The sequence below is a fragment of the Bos indicus genome, chromosome 6 (assembly GCF_029378745.1).
Source record: "Bos indicus isolate NIAB-ARS_2022 breed Sahiwal x Tharparkar chromosome 6, NIAB-ARS_B.indTharparkar_mat_pri_1.0, whole genome shotgun sequence".
Lineage (NCBI taxonomy): Eukaryota > Metazoa > Chordata > Mammalia > Artiodactyla > Bovidae > Bos > Bos indicus.
In genome coordinates, this window is record NC_091765.1 from 113,802 (window position 1) to 139,149 (window position 25,348).

General features: G+C 38.0%; 3 pseudogenes; all 3 read right to left on the reverse strand.

Moving 5' to 3' along the window:
• Window positions 1–1,112: 1,112 nt before the first annotated feature.
• On the reverse strand, window positions 1,113–1,231 carry LOC139183709 (5S ribosomal RNA; annotated as a pseudogene).
• Window positions 1,232–10,952: 9,721 nt separating this feature from the next.
• Window positions 10,953–12,222, reverse strand: LOC139183519 (olfactory receptor 4P4-like; annotated as a pseudogene).
• An 8,684-nt stretch (window positions 12,223–20,906) lies between these two features.
• Window positions 20,907–22,910, reverse strand: LOC139183565 (olfactory receptor 4P4-like; annotated as a pseudogene).
• Window positions 22,911–25,348: the final 2,438 nt, after the last annotated feature.

Here is a 25,348-nt window from a genome sequence, read left to right on the forward strand (position 1 = left end):
AATAGAATCCTGAGAGAAGACACACAATTCCTTCTTTCACTGAGACTAATCTAATGATAAATAACAGGCAGATACTTTGAGAACTTCTATAGGGGCCTCTTCCCTCATCAAAAACTGGGTGTCAGAGAAGGCTTTTCAGACTAATAATTGAGTTGAGATCCATAGGTTGAACCAACATAAACCAGGGTTGAGATGCAGGAAGAATTTCAGGCAGGTAAAACAGCATCTTGGAAGGCTACATGACAAGGGAACCTTAGTACATTCAAGAAATGAAAAATGCCCTATGGGATGGAACCAAAAGAGTGCAGAGGGCATTCCAGTGAAAATAAATCAGAGAAGAAAGTGGGGACCAAGCAATGAAGGGATTTGGTCCTATCTTCACTATGATGGGAAAATACAAGAGCAGTTGGAGCAGGGAGGTGATAGAATTGGATCTGCATTTTAAAAAGGTCATCTTTCTCAACATCACTCATGATTGGACAGACTCAACTCCAAACTACAACGAGGTACCACTTCACATTAGTCAGAATGGTCCTCATGGAAAAGTCTGTAGATAACAAACGCTGGAGAGGATGTGGAGAAAAGGGAACTCGCCTCCACCGTTAGTAGGAATGTGAGTTGGTAGAGCCACTATGGAAAAGAGTATGGAGGTTCCTGAAGGAACTAAAACTAGAAGTACCATATGATTCAGCAGTCCCACTCCCAGGCATATACCCACCAAAAGTATAACTGAACAAGATACATGCACCGTCTGTGCACATATATCTGTGTGTGTGCCCGGGTGCGCTCGAGCTCGGGCGTTCGCCTGAGAGGATGGGGCGTTGGGATGGGGTTGGGGGTAGGGCTGGGGCTGGGGCTGGGGCTGGGGCTGGAGCTGGTGCAGCCCCCGGGATTGCCTGAGGCACGCCAAGGGAGCCCCAGATGGAGACCCGCGGGATGGTCTTCTGGTTTCCTGGAAGCTAAATGCGGAGGGGCTCCCGGGCTGCGCGGAGGCACCCCGGGTCTGCAGCGGGAGTCGGTGCCCCAGCCACTCACCCCCCAGGAGGGGCTGGGGCTGCGGCAGCCCAAGAGTTGGGACGTGGGGCGGGGGCTAAAGGAGAGGGAAGGCAAAGAGCCTACAGCACCCGGTATTCCCAGGCGGTCTCCCACCGAAGTACTAACAGGCCCGACCCTGCTTAGCTTCCGAGATCAGATGAGATAGGGCGCGTTCAGGGTGCTTATGGCCTTAGATGGAGGCTGCTGCCGCCCGGCACCCTAAGAGCCCTGTGCTGCGCCTCCCTTTCGCTCTGACCTGCTGGTCAGCCATTCTGTCTACAAGTAATTTTACTCCCTCCCCTTTCTCTTCCTGCTTTCTGAGAGTCTCTGTCCTTCCATACTTGTTTTGGTGTAATGAATGGATGCCTTAGATCATTTTCCCTCAACATTATTTCCTCTTTATTTTTACATTGATTTCTATGAATTCATCTTCAAGTTCATGGATTATTTCTGCCAGCATCTCAAATGTGCTACTGAACCTATCAATTTTTCATTTCAATTATTTTAGTTTTCAAATCCAGAATTTATGTTAGTTTCCTTTTTAAAAAAATAATCTGTAGCTCTTCATTGAGTCTTTCTGTTTGTTGACTTAGTATCATACTTTCATCTAATTCTTCAAACATGGTTCCATTATTTCATTTTGTAGTTATCATTATTTTGATATTTTATCTTTTGACCTTCATACTGAATTTATAAGTGATATACTTATATGAGTTATCAGTGGTATGTTATACAAATGCTTTACTCACCACCATTACAACATTAGAATTTTCTGATTTTAACTGTATACTTACCTGTCCCAGCAGGTAGATAAAGAATCCAAGCCTAAAGCCCCTTTAAGGAGGAGGCAAGCTTGCTTTCTTTTTCACATTCTTTTGCCTAAGACAAGTAGGCATTGTAGGGAGCAGTATCTCAGGTTCAAGGACATTCCTCTTTTTGAGCTTTGGGTGTATGTTATATAGGAAAGGGTCTGAGCAAAATGCTCACATCCTTGAGATGTTTTTTGTCTATTCTCAGAGGCTAGTTGAGAAGTATATATGGCCCCATTTAAATTAGTGAGGTGGGTATACTCCTACCCCCTTCTGATGTCTGTCAGAAGCTTTTTCTGTCAACTTCACTTTAAATAAAATATACACAAAGCTCTGAGTGACTGAGACTGTCTTTGGCCCCAGAGTAATATCTTCTTCTTCAGACACCATGAATCCAGTGGCATAGGTCACCGTTGACTGCTAGGTTATCATCTTGGGGGCTTGTCCAAGATCCTCAAGACAAGGTAAGAACACTCAGAGTTGAGATTCTTTTGCTCTTTTACTGTGGTCTCTACTTTACTACGGAGAAGGCAATGGCACCCCACTCCAGTACTCTTGCCTGGAAAATCCCATGGGCAGAGGAGCCTGGTAGGCTGCAGTCTGTGGGGTCACTAAGAGTTGGACACGACTGAGTGACTTCACTTTCCCTTTTCACTTTCATGCATTGGAGAAGGAAAGGGCAACCCACTACAGTACTCTTGCCTGGAGAATCCCAGGGGTGGGGGAGCCTGGTGAGCTGCCAACTCTGGGGTCTCACAGAGTCGGACATGACTGAAGCGACTTAGCAGCAGCAGCAGCAGCTACTTTACTAAATCAGAAGCATGTGGATTGAACTTTTTTTCCCCAGTCAGCTTTTCCTGGTCCCTCTGACCATTTCATATCTGCTTGGGGAATTAAAGTTATTAACTTTGTGTGCTGGATTGTAGACTTTCAAGGGACTTGCAATCCATGCTGTTATTGGGTTTTTCTAGCCAGGCCCCCATTCCAAGTTTTACAGGACACTGCAGACAGGAGCACTTTAGGGATCTAGCTGGAGCTTTAGCTCCAGGGGCATCTCTCAGACTAGAAATCACCATCCTGACCCCACAGACACACAGGCAAGTTCTTGTCATGGCTATGCCTCTGGACTATATGGATTGAGGCATTGCTGGTGAGCATGAGATTCCTGAGGACACAAATTGGGACACCCCAGATTTGGGTAGATTGAAAATGCATTGGGCTTCTTCACTTAGTAGTGCTAGCTCTTAGAAGAGCAGACAAAGCCCTCCAGTGGCTCTTGTCTCAACTCCTTAGGTATTCTTTTTGTACAGTCTGATGGACAGGAATAAAAAGGATGATGTTGGCACTCCATGAATATGAAGGATTAGTTTTCTCTCGCAGGCAGTCCCTCCATCGCCTCCTTTGTTATTAAATAGACTCGTATGGCCACTCTCAGGAGGATGTCTTGGGTTTTCTGTTCATCCCTTTATGACTTGCCATGTATACTGTTATGAGGAATGTGCGCTGGTACACGGAAGTTGGGTGCTTCCCCTAGTGGTCTTGGCTCGGCAAGCATCTGGAAAACTACTCTGTTCCACCCCAGGTGGTGCCAGAATAAAAGGGAAATCAAACCAAGGTTTTAATGGTGAGGACCTGGACATCAATCTGGGATGCCATCAAGTCTAACCCTGGTGCATCTCCACCATGCCTGGGTGGTAGAACGAGGCGGGTTGGGAGTAGGACACCTTCATCTATAAGAGACAGGTTAGCTCTATCCAGGGAAGGAAGCTTAGGTGGAAAATCAGTCTCCAACCCCGTCTAGAGCAGGGGCAGACACCTCTGGTAGAAAAAAGCCATGGCACTGGGCACTGCTTTTTTCTCTCTTACAGATGGGGCCTAACAGTCCAGAACCACCCACCTTGAATAATATCTTGAAAAACTGGGATAATTTTGATCCTCAAAGCCTAAAAATCCCTTATATACGGGGTTTCTTTGCTTTAAGAGAAGACCTCACCTTCCCAGAGATAATCCCTGCTGGGACATCTTATCAATCAGTCTACCCCTGTCATCAGATCCAATTTGAGCACTCTCTGGTTCAAATTTTAGCTATGAAGCTATGACTACATGAAGGAGAAATGACATTTTAAACCCTGAATGGCCATGTGTATTCTTTAGACTCCAGAGAAAACTAGTTAAAATGGAATCTTTTTGAAATTGCAAAACTGGTTCTTTTTGCACATGTAATTACTAAAAGTTTGACTTGTGAAAGTACTCTTTTGGGGAGCTCTGATCCTGCCTGAGAAACAGAAACATGCCTGGGGAAAAACCTGAGTTAACTCTTATCATGTCCTTGAGATACACAGCCCACTCTATCTGGGACTCCAGCCATGAGCTGGAACTCAAGCCAAGAAAATAAAAGGGACAAAGAGATATTTTAAATTTCAGGCGGAAAACTGTGAGGTTTCTGTCTGTCCAGATTTGTGTGTGTCTCGGTGTATGTCTCCATCCTTGGAAAAAATTGCTAAAGGCTAAGTGGTTCAATGAGCTCTAATTAATTGGTCTAAAGAGAAGTCAGTGCTTACAAATCAAACAATTCTAAATTCAAGAAAATTAAAGTAAATGAATTTGAGGCTTGTGTGAACTGGGAAATAATCATTATTGAATTGATACATGATATTGATGTTTGTTTATTGATCTAATTAACAGACACATTGTGAAGATACTTTTATAAATGACATAACTTTGGATGATTTATCCTTACCAATCTACAGAATGATGATGTAAAGTACAAGTCATGGTTTCTGAAGAAAAATAAGATGTGTGTTTTTAATAAAAAGTAATAAGGAATGGAATTACATTGTATTAAGGAAAAGCAAAGTAAGTCTAAACGTACAGGTGGCTGTCCTCTAAATGGACAAATGAAGTGGTGAATACAGAAAGTGTAAAAAGGTGTGTTGCAAGTGAAAGAAGAGTTTTGTACATGGTACAAGTTTGTTAAGACATTAAACTGCCTTTGAAGTCTTATTGTTACTATGACTAAGTGAATAACTATTGTTTCACAGTGAATATAAGCTACCAAATATAAGTTACCAAACTGGAATTTGGTTTTCTCTCACTGATTAAGAGAACAAAGTTTTCTTGGAATGTGGCTTTTGATAACAGACTACAGCACATATGAACAAAGCTCATTCTGCTTCTACAAAAGTTAACACCTCTTCAGGGAATTTAAAATGGATTAAAAATGGCCATAAACCAAAGAGTTGGGGCTATGAGAGGTCCAAGATGGCTGCTTGGCTTTTCCTGGCTCCCTGACAAACCTCATTTTTATTTGATAATGTCTTTCCTGGCTTCAGGATTAATATCTCAGAATAGAAAAAATGGTTAAAAGGTGCTTTCCACAATCTCCAGTGATCAGGGCACCCACTTTGCTGGACAGGTCATACAGACATTCACAAAAACTTCATGAGTTTCTTCGAGACTATTGCTTTCACTGATGTCCTTGGTCATTGGGCAAGGACAGCAGAATAAAGGGATCAATTGCATGGGATGGAGTAGACTGCTAAATATGACCACAATTTTCATGACTTTTTGTCTGACATATTGACTTTTAATCTGTGTTTTCAGATATAAAGAAGCACTTCTCCCCGAGTTACTGATCATTTAAAACAATCTAGTGATTTACTCCTATGGGTAAAATTATACCTTTTTTCTCTCTGCCTCATCCCTCCAGAAACTGGAGACACTTGGGTTCTGAACAGCCTTATCAGGTAAATAAAAAGACTGTCTCCCGACATATACAGAAATCTCAACATATACTGGGGAGCTCTAAAAAAAAAATCCACCTAACTGATGTCAGGCCTATGGCATCTATTATGTTACATTGAATATTAAGTTCCAGTTTTTTTAAATAAGGTCTGTATTTACTAAGACTCACTCCTTAGATAGTTCCTTGTGGTTATGTTACATTGCTAAGAGGTTTAATTAAGTTGTTTAAAAGGACATTCTGAGTTTGTTTCTAAAGCTTATCTCAATAACCAGTCTTTGAATAAAGATCAGATGCTCAGGATCTACAACCGGGAGATCAACAGCAAGCTATAGTCATTTAGCAAACTAAGTCAGATGACATGGAGATGTCACTGGGCTACACCTAATAGAAGTTCTTGACTTAAGTTCTTACTTATGATTCTACTATTACTGCTAACTGTATTGTTTTCTATATTGCCTGTTTCAAGAAGTGTGTTCCTTACATTATCAAGTGTGTGACTGAGCCACTAAGTGAGTCACTGTATGACTTAGCTGTAAAAAGAAGAGAAGTGAAAAGCAAAGGAGATAAGGAAAGATATAAGCATCTGAATGCAGAGTTCCAAAGAACAGCAAGAAGAGATAAGATAGCCTTCCTCAGTGACAAATGCAAAGAAATAGAGGAAAACAACAGAATGGGGAAGACTAGAGATCTCTTCAAGAAAATTAGAGATACCAAGGGGACATTTCATGCAAAGATGGGCTCGATAAAGGACAGAAATGGTATGGACCTAACAGAAGCAGCAGATATTAAGAAGAGATGGCAAGAATACACAGAAGAACTGTACAAAAAAGATCTTCACGACCCAGATAATCACGATGGTGTGATAACTGACCTAGAGCCAGACATCCTGGAATGTGAAGTCAAGTGGGCCGTAGAAAGCATCACCACAAACAAAGCTAGTGGAGGTGATGGAATTCCAGAGGAGCTACTTCAAATCCTGAAAGATGATGCTGTGAAAGTGCTGCACTCAATATGCCAGCAAATTTGGAAAACTCAGCAGTGGCCACAGGACTGGAAAAGGTCAGTTTTCATTCCAATCCCAAAGAAAGGCAATGTCAAAGAATGCTCAAACTACTGCACAGTTGCACTCATCTCACACGCTAGTAAAGTAATGCTCAAAATTCTCCAAGCCAGGCTTCAGCAATATGTGTACGGTGAACTTCCTGATGTTCAAGCTGGATTTAGAAAAGGCAGAGGAACCAGAGATCAAATTGCCAACATCCACCTGATCATCGAAAAAGCAAGAGAGCTACAGAAAAACATCTATTTCTGCTTTATTGACTATGCCAAAGCCTTTGACTGTGTGGATCACAATAAACTGTGGAAAATTCTGAAAGAGATGGGAATACCAGACCACCTGACCTGCCTCTTGAGAAACCTGTATGCAGGTCAGGAAGCAACAGTTAGAACTGGACATGGAACAACAGACTGGTTCCAAATAGGAAAAGGAGTACTTCAAGGCTGTATATTGTCACTCTGCTCATTTAACTTCTATGCAGAGTACATCATGAGAAACGTTGGGTTGGAAGAAGCACAAACTGGAATCAAGATTGCCGGGAGAAATATTAATAACCTCAGATATGCAGATGACACCACCCTTATGGCAGAAAGTGAAGAGGAACTATAAAGCCTCTTGATGAAGGTGAAAGAAGAGAGTGAAAAAGTTGGCTTAAAGCTCAACTTTCAGAAAATGAAGATCATGGCATCTGGTCCCATCACTTCATGGGAAATAGATGGGGAAACAGTGAAAGCAGTGTCAGACTTTATTTTTGGGGGCTCCAAAATCACTGCAGATGGTGACTGCAGCCATGAAATTAAAAAGACACTTACTCCTTGGAAGAAAAGTTATGACCAACCTAGATAGCATATTGAAGAGCAGAGACATTACTTTGCCAACAAAGGTCCATCTAGTCAAGGCTATGGTTTTTCCTGTAGTCATGTATGGATGTGAGAGTTGGACTGTGAAGAAGGCTGAGCACTGAAGCATTGATGCTTTTGAACTGTGGTGTTGGAGAAGACGCCTGAGAGTCCCTTGGACTGCAAGGAGATCCAACTAGTCCATTCTAAAGGAGATCAGCCCTGGGATTTCTTTGGAACGAATGATGCTAAAGCTGAAACTGCAGTACTTTGGCCTCCTCATTCGAAGAGTTGACTCATTGGAAAAGACTCTGATGCTGGGAGGGATTGGGGGCAAGAGGAGAAGGGGACGACAGAGGATGAGATCGCTGGATGGCATCACTGACTCGATGGACGTGAGTCTGAGTGAAGTCCAGGAGTTGGTGCTGGACAGGGAGGCCTGGCATGCTGCGATTCATGGGGTCACACAGAATCAGACACGACTGAGCGACTGAACTGAACTGAACTGACATAACATAAGAAATCCCCACGTAATAGGAATTAAAATCAATATATGAGTTTTCTCATACAGTGTGATTTACTACCGAAAAGCAACCACCACCCCACAACCTGAATTGCTCATGAATCCAGACTGAATAAGGCAGGCAGAATAATGTCTTATTTTAAGCCTCATTCAGAGAGAGAGAGATTTGTATGAATCATGTCTCTGTGAAATGAAGCAATATGTTCTGGCCTCTTTATTTCCTAGTACTTGTATTTATTAACAAGAGAGATAAGAATGGCATATATTGTAAGCATCTTTTTTAAAAATTCCTCACTCAAAATATCTGGTATTAAACTCTAGTTCATGGCTGAAGGTCATGGATTATAGTTTATGCTTAATTTACACATGAAGGCAGAGCTGAGGTCTCTATGGAAGGCTATTAAACACTATAAGCAAACACAGAGATAGGAATATTGAAAAATATCAGTTATTACCAGATATTTGCAACTATCTGGGAAGTTTAATGGATGATCTTTATGAAAATGTAGCTCCAAACAACTGATCCACTTGAGGAGATAATTCAATTGGGAAAATAAGTAAGATTTGGTTAATTTACATTATTTACAACATATTCTTCCAGTTACTTTGATAACTTCTGCCTCCTTAAGATTATTATTTACAATTCTGAAACACCATTCTTTTTTGATATTTAAATATTAAGCAAAATATGCAAAATAATATTTGCAAAGTATCTTGCAAGTACAAAAATAAGACACATACATATTCAGTTCAGTTCAGCCCCTCAGTCGTGTCTGACTCTTTGAGACCCCATGTACTGCAGCACACCAGGCCTCCCCATCCATCAACAACTCCCGGAATCCACCCAAACCCATGTTCATTGAGTCAGTGATGCCATCCAGCCATCTCATCCTCTGTTGTCCCCTTCTCCTCCTCCCCTCAACCTTTCCAAGCATCAGGGTCTTTTCAAATGTGTCAGCTCTTCTCATCAGGTGGCCAAAGTATTGGAGTTTTAGCTTCAACATCAGTCCTTCCAATGAACACCCAGGACTGATCTCCTTTAGGATGGACTGGTTGGATCTCCTTGCAGTCCAAGGGACTCTCAAGAGTCTTCTCCAACACCATAGTTCAAAAGCATCAATTCTTTGGCACTCAGCTTTCTTTATAGTCCAGCTCTCACATCCATACATGACTGCTGGAAAAACTATAGCTTTGACTAGACAGATCTTTGTTACTAGTAAAGTAATGCTCAAAATTCTCCAAGCCAGGCTTCAGCAATATGTGGACCATGAACTTCCAGATGTTCAAGCTGGTTTTAGAAAAGGCAGAGGAACCAGAGATCAAATTGCCAACATCTGCTGGACCATCGAAAAAGTAAGAGAGTTCCAGAAAAACTTCTATTTCTGCTTTATTGACTATGCCATAGCCTTTGACTGTGTGGATCACAATAAACTGTGGAAAATTCTGAAGGAGACACACACATAATATAGCCAAATATTAATATGGCCTATCTTTGTGTGGAGAACAGTTAACAACATTTTTATGACATATTAATAATATTATTCTTTAAAATTCATAATCTGTCCTATTAATTCTAAAAAAATATTACATTATTTGAGAGAGAAACATTAGAAAATATCCTATTACCTAAAATAAATCTATAATATTAAATATAGTTTAACTGATTATATAGAATACAAATCTATACTATTAATAGTTACATTTTATATCCAAAATTATGCACATTTTCATAAGAAAATGCAGCAATCAAAAATGTATTTCAAACAAAATGTATACTTTGCATTATAAAAATCATGAAAATCCTATAGGTATGGATGTATACACATTAGACTTCCCTGGTAGCTCAACTGGTAAAGAATCCACCTGCAATGGGAGACCCCTGGTTGATTCATGGGTCAGGAAAATCCCCTGGAGAAGAGATAGGCTACCCACTCCAGTATACTTGGGCTTCCCTGATGGCTCAGTTGGTAAAGAGTCTGCCTGCAATGTGGGAGAGCTGGGTTCAGTCCCTGGCTTGGGAAGATCCCCTGGAGGAGAACATGGCAACCCACTCTGATATTTGTGCCTGGAGAATCTCCATGGATAGAGAAGCCTGGTGGGCTACAGTCCATGTGGCCACAGAGTCAGAAACACCTAAGCACAGCAGCAGAATATGTATATATATTCCCATCAATGAGTCTGATCTATATTTTGTCAAATATTATTTTAGGATTATTCTACACTTGAATTTAGATAGTAAGTGAAAGTCTTTTACTTTGAGATAAATCATCTATTTCGAGGAACTAAAGGATTTATATTTTCTTCTTTTTTGTAGCAAAATCAGTTGTAGTTTATTTATTCCTTGATCATATATACTTAATGTCAAACCCAGTTAAAATAGCATGAGTTTGTATATATATATAAACACATGTATTTTCCCCAATACTTACAATGTTACTTCACAAACAGATCACACAGTGACTTGCTTTTCAGACTGTAAGACTTGCCATGTAGACTATAAGGCTGAACTTTACACTATGTTGTATTTAGATCTATATATTCTTTTCACTTAAGTAAAATAATAGCAGTTCACAAATACACACAAAAAAAATCTCTAGGTACTTGATTAAAAGAAATCTAGAGTTGTAGGATATGAGGCTAGGTATATAGTTCTGAAAGGAGTTTGCAGTATGTGATTGTTCTTATTTTCCTATAACTGTCTTTTTGTTTTTGTTTAGTCGCTGAATCATGTCCAGCTGTTTTGCATCCCCATGGGCTGTAGCCCACCAGATTCCTCTCTCCATGGGATTTCCCAGGCAAAAACACTGGAGTGGGTAGCCATTTCCTTCTCCAGAGGATCTTCCTGGCCCAAGGATTGAACATGTGTCTCCTGCATTAGCAGGTGGATTCTTTAACTGTCTTTTACTTTTTAACATATTATTACCTTTTATACCTTGAGGCCAAGTATTTTGAGAGCTAGGTCTCCCCCAGGTTTAGCCTTCAATACAGGCAGGATCACTCTCCCTGCAGATTTTTCAGTGTGTTTTTACTCTGTAAAAAGTTTTCTTTCTTTCTTTTTTTTTTTTTTTTTTTTTAAACAAAGGAGATTATTAGTGAAAAGTGAAATCAAGGAAAATGCATTGAGAGGAAAATAAAGAAGGAATCACTGAAGGCAAGCTGTTGTTGGAGGCTTGGCTTTTACGCATTCTGACTGATTTTTCCATTAGCAGGAGAGAATCAGCAACAGAGGGAGTGATGAGAAGACAGTCACTGGCATCAGAGACGAATGACCTTCAAATCATTAATCTCCCTTCCCAGAACCTTTTATTGCACCAACCTCTTCTTATGGAATTTTTCATCTCCATGTTTCTAAGTGTGTAGATAAGCGGGTTGAGCATGGGGACAATAATTGTGTAGAAGAGCGTAAACACTTTATCTTCTGGTAATGTTGTGGCAGGTCTAATGTAAACAAAGATGACAGGTGTGAAAAAGAAGATCATGGACTGTGATGTGGGAACTACAGGTTGAAAGTGCTTTATGGTGGCTTTCTGCAGAATATTTGCACACATTATACAGAATCAAAATGTAGGAGGCCATCAAAACCACAAAGAGCACCAGTCCCATCAAGCCAGAATTGGCAATGACAAAAAAGCCAATTTTGTGTGTATCATTGCAGGCTAGTTTCAACAAAAGATATGCATCACAGAAATAGTGATCTATTTCACTGGGGCCACAGAAAGGTAAAACAATCGCAAGAAGAAAGAGACCAAGAGAATGAAGAAGTCCCCCTGCACATGATGCTATGAGAATTGAGTGACGTTTTTGCCTGTTCATGGTGATGGCGTTGTGGAGACGTTTGCTGACGGCCACATAGCGGTCACAGGCCATCCCTGTGAGGATGAAGACCTCAATCCCCCTCCAAAGAAGTGGGTGGTGAAAAGCTGTGTCATGCAGTTTTTATAGGAAATGGCCTTTTTCTCCATCAGTAAGTCAGTCATGAGTTTGGGTGTCACAGTGGAGGTGTAGAAGAGATCTGAGAGTGCAAGGCAGTTAAGGAAGAAGTACATGGGCTGGATGATTAGCTGACTGTGTGTAATAGAAATCACAATGATCAAATTCCCCAACCAAATAGCCAGGTAACAGAATAAGAAAAATAAAAAGCAGAGGATCTGGACTTTGTTGGCCATAGAAAGTTCTAAGAGGATAAATTCAGTAACATTATTTCTATCTTCCATGATCTGATGTTCAAGAAAGTTATCTGAAATGACAAAACCAATGAAACGAATCATTGATGAGAAAATGGAAACCTAATATCTACTTAAAATGGCACCAATGGTTTTTAAAGACAAGTTATTTTGAGACCCACTGAAATCATTTTCATTTGATACGAGTCTTTTGAATATCTAGTACTAATATTCTTCTAAGAGCTAAGAATACAGTGACAAATTAGACAAAGTTCCAGTTTTTATATAGTTTAAATTATTTTGTGAGGAAGCAAGGAATTATATTTGTCAAGAATTAAAAAAAAAGAGATAATCTTAATAGTGTTAAGTAGGGTGACATATAATGTGCCAATTTAGGATGTAAAATAGAGGTAACTATAGAATTTGCTTGATTAAGTGGTTTCTAATGAAATCACAAAATTGGTGTAGGGTGTGTGGGTGGGTTTTGCAGTGCTGGCACAGAGTCAATGTTAAATAAATATCAATTAAATAAAAATCTGGAAAGTGAACAATGTGCTATAATTTTGAAGGAATAATACAATAAATAATCATCCTTTAGTCAGGTAATTCACGATAAAACTGAAGAACAAATCATTTTTATGAGTGGACTCATAATCCTTTTTGACTTTTAAGTTAGTTAAGTTGCTCAGTAGTATCTGACTCTTTGCGACCCCGTGGACTGTAGCCCACCAGGCTCCTCCGTCCATGGGATTCTCCAGGCAAGAATACTGGAGTGGGTTGCCATTTCCTTCTCCAGGGGCTCTTCCTGACTCAGGGATCAAACCCGAGTCTTCTGCATTGCAGGCAGATGCTTTAACCTCTGAGCCACCAGGGAAGCCCTTTTGACTTTTAAGAGGAAATAATTCCTTCATGTGAAATACTCCATGAAACTTTCATATTTCTTAAACTTTATTTGTAGCATCTCTAGGTTAATATATTTACAACTCTGCTTTTCCTATTTATCTATATTTATCTTGCAAGATTATTTCCTCTTTCAAAATAAATTAACATTCAGAAGTTATTTGAGTTACATTTTATCACACTGTAATTATAGTTGCCTAGTTTAGAAATAATATACTGAGAAATGGGCTCCTCTAATTCCAAAATAGTTCCCCCAAACACAATACAGTAAACAAGATGTAGCACTTCTTCCCTTAATTTCTTAGAGAATTCACCCACACAATCTGCATGACTATATAGAGGAATCTCTTTGGTTCTCTAAAATAGAAGCAGTTATACCTGTATTTATGTAATCATCTGGTAAATACACTATGTAAGTAGGCAAAATAGCTAGTTTTTTCCTCCCACTTTGTTGCTTAATTGCTCATTCCCTAGGATCCCAGGCTCCCATTCATAAAATAAAAGAAATTAGATAATCTCTGAAGATCTCCCCAGATTCCAATAATGTGTGACTTCTGATTCTCCATGAATTTGGGGAAGACATCTGTTTACCTCTCTCCTGCCTTCCCTTCTCTGCTTGATACATTGAAACTATAAAAAGTAACAAATACAGTGGCAATTTCATTACAATTCCTATGCCTCAGTTTACTTCTCTGTAAAATCAAAGTAAAGATAATATCTCTTTATATGGTGATTTTTTGAATAATTAGTTTCTAAATATGAAATTTATTAAAGCAATATCTGGAAAGTTCTATATACTTAATAGTTATTGGCCATCCTCAACAATTACCAAGGGCTTCTGTGGTAGCTCTGATGGTAAAAATCTGCTTGCCATGAAGGAGACCAGGGTTAAATCCCTGGGTTGGGAAGATCTCCTGGAGAAGGGAATGGCTACACACTTCAATAAATATTTTTGCCTGGTGAATTCCATGGACAGAGGAGCCTGGTAGGCTACCATCCACGGGGTCACAAAGAGTCAGATACAACTGAGCAAATAACACACACATGATTACTAACTATAAGATCAAGGCCCCAGAGAAAATGTAAGTACACCATCTCAGGAACTGTACCTTGTACTATCCTTTCCTGAACAAGATAGGAAATATTATTAATATTAATATCAGAAACTTCAGAGATAAGAGTTGTGTTCAGACACAGCTCTGATACTCAAATGCAAGAGTCTTCACCTCCTTAAATACTTTTTCCTTCTTCCTTAAAATAAGCATGCAGTGCCTAATTCACAGGATTACTGTGGAATGTAAATACGCTTACATATATAGAACTTGATGCTCAAAAACATGTTAGTTTCCCCTCCTTCCTCTTGGAACCCCCATAGTGTTATAAATTTAGGAGGTCCTCACACTATTTGAGTGGTAGTAGATTCTAGTAATTAAGGTTATGAGTTCTGGACCTACATAGAATGAGATACTGGCTCCAAAATTCACTTGGAGCATAATCACAGATAAAATATATAACCTCAGCTTCTTCATCTATAAAATGAATAATACTGTAATTAACTCTGAGATCTGCTGTAAAGATATGATGAGTTCACTTATATAACAGCTTAAGAAAGAAACTGGTATATATTAAGATAAAACATTTAGTAAATATTCATTGTCATTGACATTATATTTGTCCTATCAATGGGTACACTGTATTATTCTTACTATGTATTTTGAATCGCTTATTTAAAATATGTAATATTGTAACATGGGATAAATATGGATAAGACATAGAAGAGTTTCCCTGCCGTAAACAATCTGCTCTTTCTTACCTGAAGGCTGGGGTTGCTCACTGTGGGGAAACATCCTGTCATTAAGCCAAATCGTTCTCTTTGGTCTGGGTTGAGCTGACTTTCCACATTTCTGAAGATAAATGTACTGCTTATTTCAGCCAGTTAATACTTTTGTTTTCTTTATTTTGAATTAATTAACCTTATTGATGGACAGAGAGGCCTGGCGTGCTGCGATTCATGGCGTCCTAGAGTCGGACACAACTGAGCGACTGAACTGGACTGAGTGACTGAACTGAACTGAACTGATCTGAATTAGACAGATATTTATGTTCCCCTTTGATAATTTTTCTTCATCTCAACTAAGGAAAAAGAAACCTACCACTTAAATACTGTCCATTCAAATAGCTTCTTTGAAAATTTCATCATATATTTTTGCTTCTGCATAATCTTAGAAGCATACTGGTATTTTGATTTTAATTTTTTTAAAATATATCTTCAGTTCCTTCACTGCAATACTGTCCACTTATCTGCTGGGTCAGTGCATTCTTCTTCATATTAAACTTTTTTCCATAATGGAATCCAAAGAGCTAATAATATGATTAAAATTTTGAAATATGAAAAGACAAATAAATCTATCAATATTTTGAGAGCTGCTGAGAGACATGGCACTGATAATTTTAAGGGCTCATGTACAAATCACAAGTCATGATAGTTGAAGCCAGGTTTTCCCAAATAGTAAAAATAGCATTTTAAAGTTTCTGAAATTTTTCAAAGGTTAGTTAGAAGGCTTATATCATAAATACAATCAGAATGATTCAAATATTCATTTTAAGGAAAATCACTATTATAATTACGAACTGGACTTAACTTATCAGCTGCTTAACTCATCAGACAGATTTCTTATAAGATGAAGCTTCACACCTAAGATAAAGTCAGAATTTTAAAAACTGGAATTTCCATGCAGTAATCCATCTCTAATTGCATATAATCTTACAAGAGAACTTGTGAGTTCCACTGTTACAGATATGTTTGGTAAATTGAACTACTTTTGATATTTTTTTTAGCATGCAGTTTTTTCACTTCTAAAAAATAAATATGTGTCTCTCTGATATTTTGCCTTTGTCTCTATAGAAAAGTGACATATATACATATATATGCATCAGTTCAGTTCAGTAGCTCAGTCGTGTCTGACTCTGTGACCCCACGAATCACAGCACGCCAGGCTTCCCTGTCCATCACCAACTCCCGTAGTTCACTCAGACTCACGTCCATCAAGTCAGTGATGCCATCCAGCCATCTCATCCTCTGTCATCCCCAATCCCTCCCAGCATCAGAGTCTTTTCCAATGAGACAACTCTTTGCATGACGTGGCCAAAGTACTGGAGTTTCAGCTTTAAAATCATTCCTTCCAAAGAAATTCCAGGGCTGATCTCCTTCAAATTGGTTGGATCTCCTTGCAGTCCAAGGGACTCTCAAGAGTCTTCTCCAACACCATAGTTCAAAAGCATCAATTCTTCGGTGCTCAGCCTTCTTCACAGCCCAACTCTCACATCCATACATGACCACAGGAAAAACCATAGCCTTGACTAGACGGACCTTTGTTGGCAAAGTAATGTCTCTGCGTTTGAATATTCTGCTTGATGTTAAATTGGCATTTAAGGAGAATTCTGACAAAACGTGTAATATAGAAAAGGCCTCAATATCTCTAAAAATATAGAAATTTCCCATCAGTATACTTTGCCAAAGATGTAAATCATAGCTTCAATTTCTCAATTTCTACCTAATAAATAAATATGCCAAAGTTCTTAATTATATTTCCCTATTGCATCAACATCCAAAGCACTGAGATCAGACATGGGACATGGAGACTATGAGGAAATGGAGTATATAATGACTACGGACATGGAGTATATAATGCTCATTTTTCAGGACAGGGCAGAATCAGTTAGCTGAGGGAGACTGAAGTGAGCTGCCATGGGAAATACTGAGAACCCTACAGCTAGAATTAAAAGTTCAGCGAGTAGACCCAGGATTTAAGACTATTCTTCCTGGGGAGGGAAAAAAATCAGCTTGTTAGTGCATTATAATTTCTGGCTGATGCCTGGAAAAGACTCCTATGCTTTTTTTTTTTTTTCCAGGAAGCTCACATACCCCCATGGGGCATCTGTGCATCTCTTGCAGATGTGCAGACAATTTCCCAATTTATCTTTATAAGGCGAACTCCTTTGTAAAAAGATATGCTTTTTTTCTGATTGAATTTTCCATATGTATATTTCAGAAAATATATTTTAGAAAGAACTATAACAAAAATAAAATGGTCCCATAAATTTATTCATATAAAAATATTTACTATGTCCTAATTCTAAAAGGTCTGACTTGGACAAAACTTACTATGGAGAATGCATTTGTTGTTGTTCAGTCGCTAAGTTATGCCCCACTCTTTTGCAAACCCACAGAATGTAGCCTGCCAGGCTCCTCTGTCCATGGAATTTTCCAGCAAGAATATTGGAGTGGGTTTCTGCAATATGTTTCCTTCTCCAGGGGAACTTCTTGACACTGGGATCAAACTCACATCTCCTGCATTGGCAAGTGGGTTCTTTACCATAGAGCCACCAGAGAAGCCCTAGAGAATGTATTTAGTGGTGAACAAAACAGCCTTTGTCCTCAGTGAGGCTGGAGACTAAGGAAAGAGACAGACAATGAAATAAACAAGAAAGTAAGCAAATGTATAATTCCAAATAGTGTATTTTGAATAAATGAATAGGAAGTTGTGGGTCATTTCTTTTTAATCTATACAAATTTTAATCTATAGACGTTTTAGTCAAGTGTAAATCTTGGATATTCTTACATTATACAGACATTTATTCCTTAGTTGCCTCTTGAATTTTACTTTATGTAATTCCATAAGACAATTGTATTTTCTAATCCATTTTTTACCTGCAAATGTAGTATTTATATTTGTTGAAAAGTTGAAATCATATGACTGAATTCATATTTTTAAAAATTTACTTAATCTTGTTTGTCTAAAAGCTTCTAAGATCTTTTCATGTACCATTGAATTTTTTAAAACAGTCAGTGGGTATCTGTGAATGGATCTATTTCTATAGTTTCTTTAAAGTTTACCATTTGTAAAAGGATACATTTTAAAAGAGAATATTATTGAATTTTATGCAAATGATGAATGGACACATGTCAAAGATTCTATTGAATTTATTATTAATATTTAATGTAGAAACCAGTAAGATGTTACCATCAGTTCAGGCAACAGTTCACCACATATTTATCGTCAGTAAGGGGTGCTAAAATGAATTTATAAGTTGATGCAAAACTAGTCAAGTATCCAAAGGGCTGTCATTACTTGCATTTCACCTGACACAATTTGAATTTCTATGGCCAGACATTGTTGACATTGATATTATTTTGTGTGAGTCAACTTCTCTATTTTGAGTTGTAAAATGTCTTAGCCAAAAATAATGAAAGATAGGTAATAACCTGAATGCAAGAACTAGTAAGGTCACTCACTAAATTACAGGGAATCTCACTGCTCTTTCTTGGTATTATATGTGCTATTAATGACCCAACTGAAGAGAGAAATATGGCTGATGCTCTTGAGAAGCTGAGAAGGGAGGAGATCACAGTGCAAAAGTGAAGGAGTTAAATCATAATTCCCTAGTTAATGATTAATATTGACAATGAAGTGTTTGCTTGCTTATCTTATTAAACTATAGTTTATTTACAATGTTGTATTGGTTTTGGGTATATAGTCATGTGATTCAGTTCATATATATGTGTGTTCATATGTATGTATATTTTCCATCTCAGATTACTTTTCATTATAGGTTATTATAAAATATTGAGTATAGTTTCCTGTGCTATACAATAGATCATTGTTGTTTATCTATTTTATATTTGGTAGTCTGTATCTGTTAATCCCAAACTCCCAATTTATCCCTCCCCTCCCCCTTTTTCTTTTGGTGACCATAAGTTTGTTTTCTGTGTCTGTGAGTCTTTTTCTGTTTTGTAAATAAGTCCATCTGTGTAATTTTTTTTTTATAAACCACATATAAGTGATTATATATTTGTTTTTCTCTGTCTGACTTACTTTACTTAGTAAGATAATTTATTGGTCCATCTATGTTGCTGCAGACTCCAAGTATTTTAATAATCCACATTCACAACTTTTGTTCCAAGAATAAAAGTAAAACAGAAACATTTGTGTTAATTTTTGAAGTTTTATTTGTCAATAATACAAGTCTGGTTGGTTGGAGGATAGGGCTTCTGACGCAGAGGGAAACTTTGAGGGTTGGCTGGTCTTATTAAAGACCCTGCTTATTTCACACCAGAAAGTGATCTTTCACTTTCCTGCTCTGTTATGTTCTCTGACATGTATACTGTGCATGCCCTATCCAGGAGTTTTCAGAGAGCTGTCAAGAAGTAGGTTTAAAACAACAACAAGCAAATATGTTAGGATCTTTCTATAAGAATTTCTAGTACATAATATTTTTAGGTTTATTTGTTGGGCATTTTCAACTGAGTCATAGAACTATGCTATTTTTCTTTTTTATATTATGAACCCATCTTAAGAATCCTCAACATTGACAACTCATTTTTATCTAACCTGGCTCTCTCTACAACTTGAAAATAAATTCTCATGCAAGTGCATCATATCCACGAAGTTTTTTAAAGACTTTTGAGATTCTACCCATTCCTAATCAGTTATCTAGTGGCCTGATCTTGCTCCTAGTCATTTCTGACATTGGGCAAAGGTGCTTAAATTCCTACTGGAAAAACTGCTATTAACTTGAACAGTGCCAAAGATGTGATCATTGACTTTGAGTGATATTCTCCACTTGCCCACTCTAAGAAAAGATTAATTTCACCAGTAATAGGTGCCCATTGCACACTGTGCTGTGCTTAGTCACTCAGTCATGTCCTACTCTTTGTGACCCCCTGGACTGTAGCCTGCCAGGTACCTCTTTCCATGGGGATTCTCCAGGCAAGAATACTGGAACAGATTGTCATGAGCTCCTCCAAGGGATCTTCCCACCCAGGGATTGAACCCAGATCCCCCACATTGCAGGTGGATTCTTTACTATCTGAGCCACCAGGGAAGCCTAGTAATAGGAGCATGACATTAATATGAGCCCCATTCTCACACTCTCACTGCTGCAAATGAAAGTTATTATCAGAAGGGTTACATTTCTGATGCATAACAGGAGACTGGGCAATAAAATAGCTCATACGTGTTGAGCACTTACTGTGTGACCAAGCAGTGTTTCAGTCCTGCACATACCCTCACTAGACTGTGTGCTAGGCTATTATTATCACTTGATGGATGGTTTGTTAAGCATATGTCCTAGTCCTCATAGTTAGTAAGCAATTCCAGGTCCAGAACACATGCCCGTAACAAATATACACTATCAGGTGCTAGAATTAGCCAGAGTTGCAGTTCACGTTTACACGGACAGAGTTGGGAAAGACAGTTCCTTTGAACAAAAGAAAAGAGATTGATGTGGGACTTAGGTAAGAGTACTGGTGTTGGACATATGAGAAGCTCCAGATCGCCATTGGCTACAAAATTATCAGAGTAGAAAGCTATATTTTTAAGAAATATAGTTGCAGGTCCAAAATTTGGTCTTTTAGAATATTCTTTAAATGATGCAAGTAAAATGTTGGAATTATCTTCTAAATCATTGCTACCTGGGATTGGCTTTATTGACTAAAGTCACATACAAGAATGGGCTGTATAGGTTCTCAGTGTTGATTTGTATTACATGATGCCTTTGATAGTCTACTGCTAAATATCTAAATTGATTACACAGCCAAAAGATCAGAGGGGAAGAGGAAATATAAATAATAAAACAAGAAAACTAGAAAAGAGCACAGCAGAGTGTGGGTAAATCCAGGGAGTTGTAAGCTTTTGCTCGTACTTAAATCTATATATTGCTAAAACAAAATGAAACAAAAAAGCATATAAGGCAAGCATTATACATTTTAAAGTCTTCATTGTAGAAAATCCATATATTCAACCAAGTTCAGTGGTGAAAATCAGAGGTATCTTTTAGTTCATTTTCTTTTTTACTGCGATATGGCACCAGAATTTCTTTATGTCATTCTTCATCTCCAAGTTTCTCAGTGTGTAGATTAGAGGATTGAGCATGGGAGCAATGATAGTATAAAAAAGAGCAAACACTTTGTCTTCTGGTAAAGTAGTTGCTGGTCGAATGTAAATGAAGAATAAAGGAACAAAAAAGAGGACCACCACAGTGTTGTGGGAACTGCAGGTGGAGAGAGCTTTGCGGCGGTTCTCTACAGAGTAGGACCTGACAGTGGACAAGATCACAGCGTAGGATATCAACAAGACCACAGAAGTCACCAGGCCCAAGAGGCCCGAGTTAGCAATGACAAGGAGACCAATTCTGGTGGTGTCAGTGCAGGCCAGTTTCAGCAAAGGATACACATGGGCCACAGTAGGGTAAAAAGATGGCCAGGAGAAACTGACCGAAGGAATGCAGGAACCCCCCAGCGCAGCAAGCAGCAATCATGGCAACGCACTTCTGTCTGGTCATGATCAGAGTGTAGAGCAGAGGTTTGCAGATGGCCACATAGTGGTCATATGCCATCCCTGTGAGGATGAAGACCTCAATCCCCCCAGAGAAGTGCATGGTGAAGAGCTGTGTCATGCAGCCATGGTAGGAAATGATCTTCTTTGCTGTCAGCAAGTCAGCGATCAACTTGGGAGTCACAGTGAAGGTGTAACAAAGGTCTGCGAGGGAGAGGTGACTCAGAAAGAAATACATGGGCTGCTTCACAAGTTGACTGGAGGTGATAGAAATCACGACAAGTAGGTTTCCAATCAGAATTACAACATAACAAAGTAAGAACAGTAAAAATCAGAGAATTTCAATTTCCTTTTTCTGAGAAAGTCCTAAGAGAATAAATTCTGTGATGTTATTCCTATTTTCCACGACTCAGAGCAGTTTGTAGCCACTTGAAATTAAATAGTTATCAATCTTTACAAATATGTAAATACAATGGTGTATATTATTCCTTGTCATGGGCATTTTAAAATGGAAAGCATTCAAAACTTGAAGAAAAAGATTTGATTTTTATTTTGAAAGGCTTTCCTTGCATTCTTTTTGTCCCTCTCTGGAAAATATTAATCCCTGATAAACAACTTTGATACATGATTTTAAAACTAACCATGTAGAATGCAGCATATTTATGCAACCATTCTATTAGCATGTATTATCAAACATAACTGGATAATATGCCCTGGTTGAATTCAAGAAATGGTACTGTAGAAAAAAATCAGTCATCCCTTTCCTATTCTCACTATTTGTTATTGAGAAAATAGACACAGAAATGAAACCTTGAGAGAAAATTAAAAAGCACTTATATGTGGATAATGTTATATGTGAGAAATTTCCTTCCATCTATCCTAGGTGGAAATGTGATAAATAGAAAAAATCAACCAATTTGGAATCATGAGGTATATCAGTTCAGTTCAGTTCAGTCGCTCAGTCGTGTCTGACTCTTTGCAACCCCATGAATCACAGCATGCCAGGCCTCCCTGTCCATCACCAACTCCCAGAGTTCACTCAAACTCACGTCCATCGAGTCAGTGATGCCATCCAGCCATCTCATCCTCTGTCCTCCCCTTCTCCTCCTGCCCCCAATCCCTCCCAGCATCAGAGTCTTTTCCAATGAGTCAACTCTTCACATGAGGTGGCCAAAGTACTATATACATGGCGAAAATCAGCTATATATCTGTTGTACCTAACTTACAAATATTATTAATTTACAAATGTGCTTAATTTACAGATAGAATATTATATTTTATAGTCAAAAGGATAACAAGCAAAGTATAATTACCTCTATTTTTTCAAAAGGTATCACCTCAAACTTTAAAAATATTTGTCTTTTACATTCAGTAAGGCAATTGAGGTTAATAGTAGGTTTCACTTGAATTTTAGTCTCATACAGTGTCTTACTCACTTGCATAAATTGGCTTCTTTCTAAGCGATGTACTCAGGCTGTTCAACTCTTCCCAGTAATCAGTCATCCTGAAAACGTTTGCTTCTTTCTGTTCCTATATCACATGTCTTAGTATCTCAGGCTGGCTTTTCTCTCTTCCATTCCCGTTATTTTTACCTCCTCCTCCTTCTAGTCACTGCTGTAAAGTAATGTAAAACCAGCTCTAATAATATGCTCATAACTATTATGCCTTTGAACAAACCAATACCTTTCTCCTGGCAGAAGTTCAAGAAGCATAGACTAGGGAGAACTACTGAGAATTAATCATCCCACTAAATCACACCAAAATTCTCTACTTCAACTATACAAAACACAAGGCCTTAGTATTTAAAATATTTTATTTCATTTACTCCAAACTTCAGAACCAATATATTCACAATTTATTTTCAAATCTGTAATGCTCCTCTCCTTATTTTTCATTTTCAGTGAAATTGCCATTCAAATCTGTGTACATAAAGTAGGGTTTGGAAGAGAAAAACTGCAAATCTATCTAGTGTATAAGAGTCAACATCAGTGGTCAAAAAATGACATTTAAGTATGTAACAACTGAATAGTGAAGAGAGGATATTTGTAGTGGTCAAATAAACCATCTCATTCAACTAACAATTACATTTTAGGCTTTTAAAATAATTCCCAATAATTTAAAAGAATGCAGGGCTCTATTCTAACTTCTCCCCTAAATTATATTCTTCTGATTTGGTGGGAAACACTGTAAGTTATATATTCAATCACAGATTATTCTTTATTTAATACTTGACTTACTGCATTGATCAATTAACTTATATCTTCTCAGTGTCTTTTCCCTTACTATTTGTCTAAAATCCTACCTCTGAGATTCTTTATCAGATAGCAGGTCAAATCATATTTGAAAAAGACAATGTAAATGCCATTTTGGTAAGTGCATTTGCAGACTAAAAGTGGAAAATCAATGAAATGATTATGAATTACGAAGAAAATAAACAAACGCTTTTAAAATGCAGATTCTTTTGTCTTACAAATACTTGAATATTTCAGACAAATTGAAAATTATTTTGAAATTTTTAATCTTGAAAATGCACTCAGTCTAGGCCATTAGAAAGAGAAGGAATATGTGAAAATACCTACAAATTAATTTTCATTTTAAAATATAAAAACTGTTTAATGCATGACTCAAAACCATAATCTATATTCCTGAACAACTTGAAAGCATTTTCCCTATTTTCAGGTATTTCTATGGAAAATAAGAAAGCGTGCCTCATATGTCTATAAGCGTCATTTTCATATTTTAAAAACTTAATAATTATATCAACAGAAGGTATTCTTTAAAATACTGGACTATTTGGAAAATGAAGCAAAATTTTGTCTCCTTCATCTCGTTGTAATATTTTCTTTTTTATTTATTTATTTATTTTTGTTGTTGTTGTTGTTGTACTATTTTCTACCTTGTTGGCACGAGTATACCACATCCCTTTTTTGTATTTCAGTTTAGGCATCAGTAAGCAATGGGAGTTAAACTATATGTTTAAGGATCTCTGCTGGACCCTAACTCCTTGTCCATGGTTCCGACGTAAATTTTGAGGAGTCAATAGCTGGATGTTGATGACTATTTTTTTCCAAACAAATCAGAATAAATTTTACAACTCCCCTCCAGGTTATTGTCTCTCATTTCCTTTAAGATTAACTGATCCAGTCTCAGAAAGAAACACAACTCCTCCAGCTTTCCTTTTCTTTGGATCCTTTATAGCCTGATATTTTAAATTCCCTTTATCCAATCCAGGTATATAGAAGGCTCCATCATCTATAGTTCTAACTTAAGTATTCTTCTCTGGAATCCCTAATGATTCCCTGAAGTAGTGAACCTGGACTAGCAGTTTCAAACCAATCTTTGCTCAGTACTATCACAGTGTATTAAATTCTGTGAAGTCTACTACTTCCAGGTAGATTTTACTAACTGCAGCCCACCATGCTATGGTTACTCAAATATTCTAAGTCTTGTGGTTCTTAGAATTATCTACCTTGCTTCATATTTTTTTTTCTAATAACTACCAGATACTGTTAAGTGCTTCAGCTTATCTCTCTAAAACAATCTTATCTTGGTGAGAGTTAGGGCCAGTGCCTCATTTTCTCCCTAACCTGGACATAATGAAAAACAAAACCAAACAAAATTTATGCCATTGAAATCTATGTTGAACAGTGAATGTTTGACTTTGGAACAGATTATATAAACTTTCTGAGCCATTTTACTCGTTTAATCTCTAAAGAAAGGAAAATAAAACTCATCTCTTTTGGATGAAGGTTTGTCTAGTCAAGGCTATGGTTTTTCCAGTTGTCATGTATGGATGTGAGAGTTGGACTGTGAAGAAGGCTGAGCACCGAAGAATTGATGCTTTTGAACTGTGGTGTTGGAGAAGACTCTTGAGAGTCCCTTGGACTGCAAGGAGATCCAACCAGTCCATTCTGAAGGAGATCAGCCCTGGGATTTCTTTG